Source organism: Chinchilla lanigera, unplaced genomic scaffold (assembly GCF_000276665.1).
Source record: "Chinchilla lanigera isolate Chin_1 unplaced genomic scaffold, ChiLan1.0 scaffold00084, whole genome shotgun sequence".
Classification (NCBI taxonomy): domain Eukaryota; kingdom Metazoa; phylum Chordata; class Mammalia; order Rodentia; family Chinchillidae; genus Chinchilla; species Chinchilla lanigera.
In genome coordinates, this window is record NW_004955485.1 from 9,048,384 (window position 1) to 9,055,118 (window position 6,735).

The following is a 6,735-nucleotide window of genomic DNA, read 5'->3' on the forward strand; positions in this document are numbered from 1 at the left end:
AAAAAAAAAAAAAAAAAAAAGGAACCCAGAGAAAAACATGGAAAAGAAGTGAACCAATAATCCACAAAAGGGAAACCCACAAGACTAACACACGAAGTGCCTGACTGACACGAACAGCTCAAGCTCAGTCACAACCAGAAAAAGTCAGACTTAAGCAAGGCGGCAGCATTCTGCATCCGGGCTATTGGCAAAGTTCTGAAGTTGCACGGCAGGAAGTGTTGCCCAAGGTGTGGGGATGGGGTCCTCACACCGCTGATAGTATGTGACTGGCAAGGGTCCCCAGAGGGAAACCAAGTGTGTGGCCACCGTGGCTCCTCCTGGCAGATACCTCAAAACAGCACAGACCCGGGGCCCAGGAGCACTCGGCCGAGGCTCCTTCACTGCTGTGGATCGGAGGCCCCCGAGTGTCCGTCATCAGGAGGAATGATAAGCACAGCTTACATCTGTGAAGATACCAACTTGGGGCGTCCACAGTAACATGGGCAAAGATGGAAGCAGTGGCGGCAAGGACTAGGAGTTCTACGGTGCCTGTGTGTGCACCACGCTCCATTTTTATACACTTTCTAATTTAATTTAATTTGGTGGGGGGTACCGGGAATTGAACTCAGGACCTTGTGCTTCCCAGGCAGGCACTTGTGCCACTGAGCTAGATCCCATGTTCCAAAGATGTGTTCATACCCGGGAGTCTAGGCCACATACCACCCAGAAGGTATTGGAGGAAAGGGAAAACGTGCAGTCATGGAGGTCATTTATTTCTTCCTCTTCTTTTTTTTTTGTTTTTTGTTTTTTTGGTTTTTATTCCAGTAACAGGAATTGAACTCACGACCTCGCACTTACCAGGCAGGCGCTGTGCCGCTGAGCTAAATCTCCAGCCCATGGAGGTCATTTATTAATTGAATAAAAGAGAAGGCCTCACATGATCCTGGCCCAGACGTGCACACACATATGCACGCACACACGCATGGCACATTTTGTACTAGGCCTGTTCACCCACCTAGCCCAGCTGCTCTTCTTACGATGGGCAGCAGAGGCTGCCCCCCTTGAAGACCCCACAATTCCTTACTTCCTCGAAGGCATATGGTCCACTAGTTTGAAAGCTGAAAGCAGTCCACTGGAGACTTGAGAAACTTCCCTACAGGCTCTTGGGGAAGTCTACAGAGCTCCTCCCAGAGGGGCTCCCCACCCAGCCAGCCTCTCCAGAACTTTCTACAGCCTCAGGAGGCTGCCAGTATCCCCACAAGTCGGCCAGGAGGGATCTGGAGCCACCACGCCTAAGCTCTTCACCCGCTCCTGTGACGACACACGAAATGTCCTTCTTGGTTGAGTCCATTAACCTCTGTCTCCAGCTCCTCCTGGACATAGCCTTCCCCTAAGGATGGCTGTCCTTTGCAGGGTAAAGGGACCAGAAACCTTCCCACATTGCAGCCAGCAACATGCACATGGCAAGAGAAAGGGGGGATCTCCCACCCGCCCAGTTCAGATCCAGACTGAGGGCCCCTCCACAGCGACCCCAGGAAGCCCGGCCAGCAGCAACCCATGTGCTGCCCACCTGCCCACTGTGAGGGCAGCGGCCTCAGCAGCAGCATATTCTGGGGAGTCAGGTGACGCAGGACTCTGAGGGCCGCAGCCTGACCAGTCAGCACTCACCTTTGAGCCCACTGGACACACCCAGTTCCCACAGGAGGGATTTTCCAGATTCGAGGAGAAAGAGCTGCTGGTATCTCCTTCTGGTGCAACAACCAGTCCCTATTTTTCAGCTACAAGACAGAAGAGCAGCGAAAACAGACTCAAAGGGAAAGTGAGAAGTGATCGACCCATGTGATTCCAAAGTCCAGAAACAGAGCTGACCTGAGAATTTGGGGCCAATAAACCTATGGAAAATGTCTCGCTCTCTAATAAAGAAGCAGAGAAATGCAAAGTAAAGCCATTACGCACTCACTGCTATGGCCAATACGAAAACCAAACACAAACACCCCAGTGTAACGAAGCCAGACATGGTGGCACAGGCCTACAATCTCAGCACTCAGGAGGCTGAGGCAGGAGGACTGTAAATCTGAGGCTAACCTGGGGGATAGGTAATTCAAGGCTGGCCTGTGCTATGAGATAGAGTGAGACACTATCTGAAAGAAAGGAAGGAAGGAAGAAAGTAAGGATGGGGAAAGAAAAGGCAGGAAAGAGGGAAGGAGGAGAAAGAGGTGGAGCGAGGGGAGGAGGTAATTTCTGGTGTCCTAGTACAGAGCAGACAGTGCCAAGTGCTGGTGAGAATGCTGAACAGCTGGCGCTCTCAAGAGCTAAGGTCTGAAGAGATCCACCCCTGACGCTGCAGCCTTTCTCCTCCTCAGTGTCCTGGAAGAATGTCTGTCTGGGTGTGGCACGACTTGTGAACAAGGTGCGTTGCTGGTAACTCCAAACCAGGAATCACCCAAACATCCATCAACAGTTAGTGGATAAATACAGGATAGCCAGTGGAATATTACACAGTTGATGAAAATACACCAGTGACAGCACAGTGTAAGAGGACCTTTTTTTTTTTTTTGTCTTTTTGAGACAGGGTCTCACTATGCAGTTCAGGATGGACTTGAGCTCACTTTGCAGCCCAGGCTGGCCTCAAACTCGCAATGATCCTCCTGCCTCAGCCTCCCGAGTGTGTGTAAAGGATCTTAAACGAATGTTGGTCATTCATACCCGGTGGCATGGGTATGTAATCAAAAACAGATAAACAAGTAAACGAAACTGAAAGTAACAAGCACTGGCAAGGGTATAGTGCAGCCACTTTGGAAGCATGGGGCGGTTCATGGGAACGTTAAACAGCTTTGCATCTGAGCCAGGAACCAGGGACAAGCACAGGGCCTCGAGCACATCTGGGTGCTCTCCAGTGCCTTGCAATAGCCAGAAGGTGGAGACACCTCCGCTCCGCTCAGCAGGGGTGAGGGCAAATGCAAGGCAGGCATGCGACCAGCAGTGTGCAGCCTCAGGGGAAGGCTTCTGACACATGGTTAGACAAGAGTGTGCCAGGGTGTCACATGACACAAACACTTCGCAAAGACACAAAGGACAAATACTGTGATTCCCCTTATGTGAGCTGCCTAGAATAGGCAATCCATGACACAGAAAGAGAATGGAGATTAGTGGGACGGGGTGGTGGGGAGCGCGAATTGTTACTGAACGCAGAGTTGTCGGCTGGGACGGTGAAAATGTGAAAATGTTCCAGAACGGCCAGCACGGACCTCTGCACGATGCCGTCAGTGTCCTTAATGCCACTGCATGGTGCAGCTAACGCTGGCTCACACAGGATAAAGAACATGTGATGGGTGCGGCACATACACATGAACACGCATCAGGCACGTCACCGCTGCTTCCTCGTCACCGAGACACAATTACCGACACCCGCAGTGCCGAGGGGAAGGCTTGTTTGGCTCAGTTTGTAGATGTTTCAGTCCACAGTCAGCCAGCTCCAAGGCGGGCGGCATCGCAGAGGGAAAAGGGCTCCTGGCAGGGAGGCAGGAACGGGGGAGACAGACCCTCCCGGGCAGCGCCACCACCGACCCTCCTCAGGGCTCCCCTCCCAACATCAAGCCAGCTAGGAGCTCGACACAGGCGTAGGTCAGCCTTAAAGAGGAGCTCGTCACTTCTGACGGCGCAGTGAATGCAAAGGACATTACGCTAAGTGAAATAAGCCAGGCATAGAAAGGCAAATTTTTTTTTGAATTTTTTTTTTTGGTACCGGGAATCGAACTCAGGACCTTGTGCTTGCCAGGCAGGTGCTTGTGCCACTGAGCTATATCCCCGACAAGACAAATGTTTTGTGATCTTGCTTATGTGTGGAATCTAAAAGATTCAGACTCATAAAAGCAGTGAATAGGATAGTGGTTGCCAGGGGCTGGGGTTGAGGGACTTGGGAGTATAGGTCAAAGGGTAAGAAGTCCCTTTGTAGGGTGAGTACACTTTGCACTTCAATGTACAGTAACATGACTATAGCTAACAGTGCTGGTGGGGCATGGTGGCACACACCTATAACCCCAGCACTCAGGAGGCTAAGGCAGGAGGATTGCTGTGAGTTGGAGCCCAGCCTGGTCCACAGAGTGAGCTCAAAGCCAGTCTGAAACAAAACAAAAACAGGAGCAGTGCTATATACTTTGACTTTGCCAAGAGGTTAGGTCCTAAGAGCCCTCACCCTCCACACACATACACATGCGAACACACACAGATGGGAGCGACATGAATTGATGGGAACGCCTCCTAACTTCACTGTGATGATTCCACATGTGCGAACATGACACATGTCCATATGATGCATGTATGCACACACCAAGTTGTGGGCTGGGGGAGTGGCTCTGTGGTGGAGCCCTTCCTAGCATGTGTGACACCAGGGTTCAATCTTCCGACTACAAAACAAACAAGTAAGCGTATGCTTTAGATACATATAATTTTTATTTGCCAAATAGATCTTAATGAAGCTGAAAGAAAGTATGTATATTAAGTTTATGTTATGTGTACTGTACCACCATAAAAATCTTCAAAATTCCCCAGTGTTAAAAGAAAGGATCAAGCCATAAAGGAAGGTATGCAGTGTAGTTCCTTTCATCAGGATTTGGGGCTGGGGATGTCGCCCAGGTTGCCCTTGAATGTATGATCCTCCTGCCTCAGCCTCCCCCATAGATGGGACTCCGTGGCAGAGCCCTGGCCTAGCAGGCTCCAGGCCCTGAGTTCCCCCTGCACCAACACACACATGCACACACCCAAATACAAAGCCTGCTCTAGGGAGGAGAGAAGCCTTCAGGGAGCAAGGGGCAGGGGAGACACCATGGAGGCGCACCGCGGGCAGACACAGCTGACTAAGGATTTGCACTTGTGCCTCGCTTCTTGGCCCGTATAATGGGTCATCGGTCTTATAAATGATGACTATTACACCTCACATGGGTGTACAAACGTCTCCACCGCCCCTCGGCTCTCTTCTGAAGCCAGCTCTCTTCAGGAGCTTCTCTGTGGGTGGGGACGGGGACTCCGAGCACGCGTCTCGTGTCGGATAGTTTCCTGCAGCACAGCCGACAACCTGCAGAGTGCTCTCCGCCTCCCGCCTCACCGCGAGCAGGCTGAGGTTCACGCGCGCGCGTCGGGGAAAGCTGCGCTTCCAGAGGTGGCCAGCCCACCGGCTGGCTGTCATGCGTGCGAGGTGGCGAAGGGGCACCGGTGGCTGAGTCGGGCGCGCACCCTGCATGCGGGGCAGACAGTGCCCGGGAAGAGCACCGGGCGGGAAACCCAACCTGCCGCTCCCAGGCCCAGCACCTGGGTCCTCAGGGAGCCCTCGGGGAGCAGGGCGAATGAACGGAATGCCTGACTTCCTGCCGCCCCCACTTGTGCCCGGACTGCGTCTGCTGTGAGGCCCGCGCCAGGGCACGGCCGCGCTCCTCTCCGGGCGTCGCCCGCTTGGTAGGCCGTCCTCAGCGTGTCGGGTGGATGGGGTTTTGTCGCTCTGGGATGGAACTTGGAGCTCTCAACCACTGAGCTGCACCATCAGCCCCTTTTGGAGGAGCAAGATCTTGTTAAGCTGCCCGGGTTGCCCTTGAATGTACGATCCTCCTGCCTCAGCCTCCCCCATAGATGCGACTCCAGTCGTGCACAACCTTCGCCTGCCCCGTTGTGTGTTTAAACTCTCTCATGGTGAGCGGAGAGGAGAAACACATGGCTTGGGAACAGCTTTTTTCCTGAGATAGAGAATCTCCCAACCACTCCTTAAACACAGATGCTGTCCATCTTTCTTTCCTGCGCGGAACCGCGGGGGTGTGGGCCTCGTCCAGGTCCCCGTGCAGGCCTGCAGCACGCGGCCGCCAGGTCCTCTCCCGAGCTGGGGCGAGGCCGCGCACCCTCGGGGGGTCGTTGGGTCTCGGGGGCTCTCCAGGCTCCGCGATGGTCAGGTGGGGGACGCGGGAGGGGGACAGGACATCACTGATGTTTGGGGAGCTGCAGCCCAGCTGGAGAATCCGGGCCGTACGAGAAGGCACAGGACAAGGCGCGAGGGCCCAGGGCCCCGCTGTGGCACACGGTGGACGTGGCAGGGGTCGCGCCGGGCGCCTCATCCGGCTCCCGGGTGAACAACCAGCCCTTGAGCGGGCCGGGCCTGACCGCGGGGCCGGCGCCGGGAGTGGGGCGCGCGCGCCACCGTGTGGCCGCTCCGGGCGCGGCACCCCGGGCGTGCACCTGCTGGGAAACGCGGCCCGGCCGAGCCACTCCGCGCGCAGTGGGGCCGCCAGCGCACCCCAACCCGGGGCGCTAGCCAAAGTCAGTCCCCGCTGAAGCCCTGTCACCGACCCGACCCGGACCTCTGCCTCCGCTCCGTGCTTCTTTCACTGTTTGTTTGGTTTGGTTTTTTGAGACAGGGTCTCGCTATGCAGCCCAGGCTGGCCTAAACTCGTGGTGATCCATCCTCCTGCCTCGGCCTCCTGAGCGCTGGGATTACAGACACGCCACCACACCGGCTTCGCTTGCTGGCTCTCGCCCTTCCCCTGGGCTCAGAGGCGTTATCTGAGGTCTTTACCAGCCGACCCCACCTTTCCGGGGCGGCTAGCTCCCCTCGACACCTCGTCAGAGCGCAGGGGCTGCCGGGGCGCCGTCAGGGGAGTAAGCGGGGCACGAGGGCGCACCCCTGACCAACAGCTCGGCCCGGGGGCCGCAGCCGGCGGTCCGGCGAGGCCCACGGCGCCATTCCCCGAGGGAGCGCGCCCAGGGACGGAGACG

The 6,735-nt window shown here is 55.5% G+C and overlaps 1 long non-coding RNA gene across 1 annotated transcript in view; it reads left to right on the forward strand.

The window, feature by feature from the left end:
* Positions 1-1,876, forward strand: part of LOC102028758 — a 23,407-nt gene extending 21,531 nt beyond the window's left edge. The window contains exon 4 of the long non-coding RNA XR_001231065.1: positions 1,758-1,876. This is a non-coding gene — a long non-coding RNA (uncharacterized LOC102028758). The remainder of the gene's footprint in view (positions 1-1,757) is intronic.
* The last annotated feature ends 4,859 nt before the right edge of the window (positions 1,877-6,735 follow it).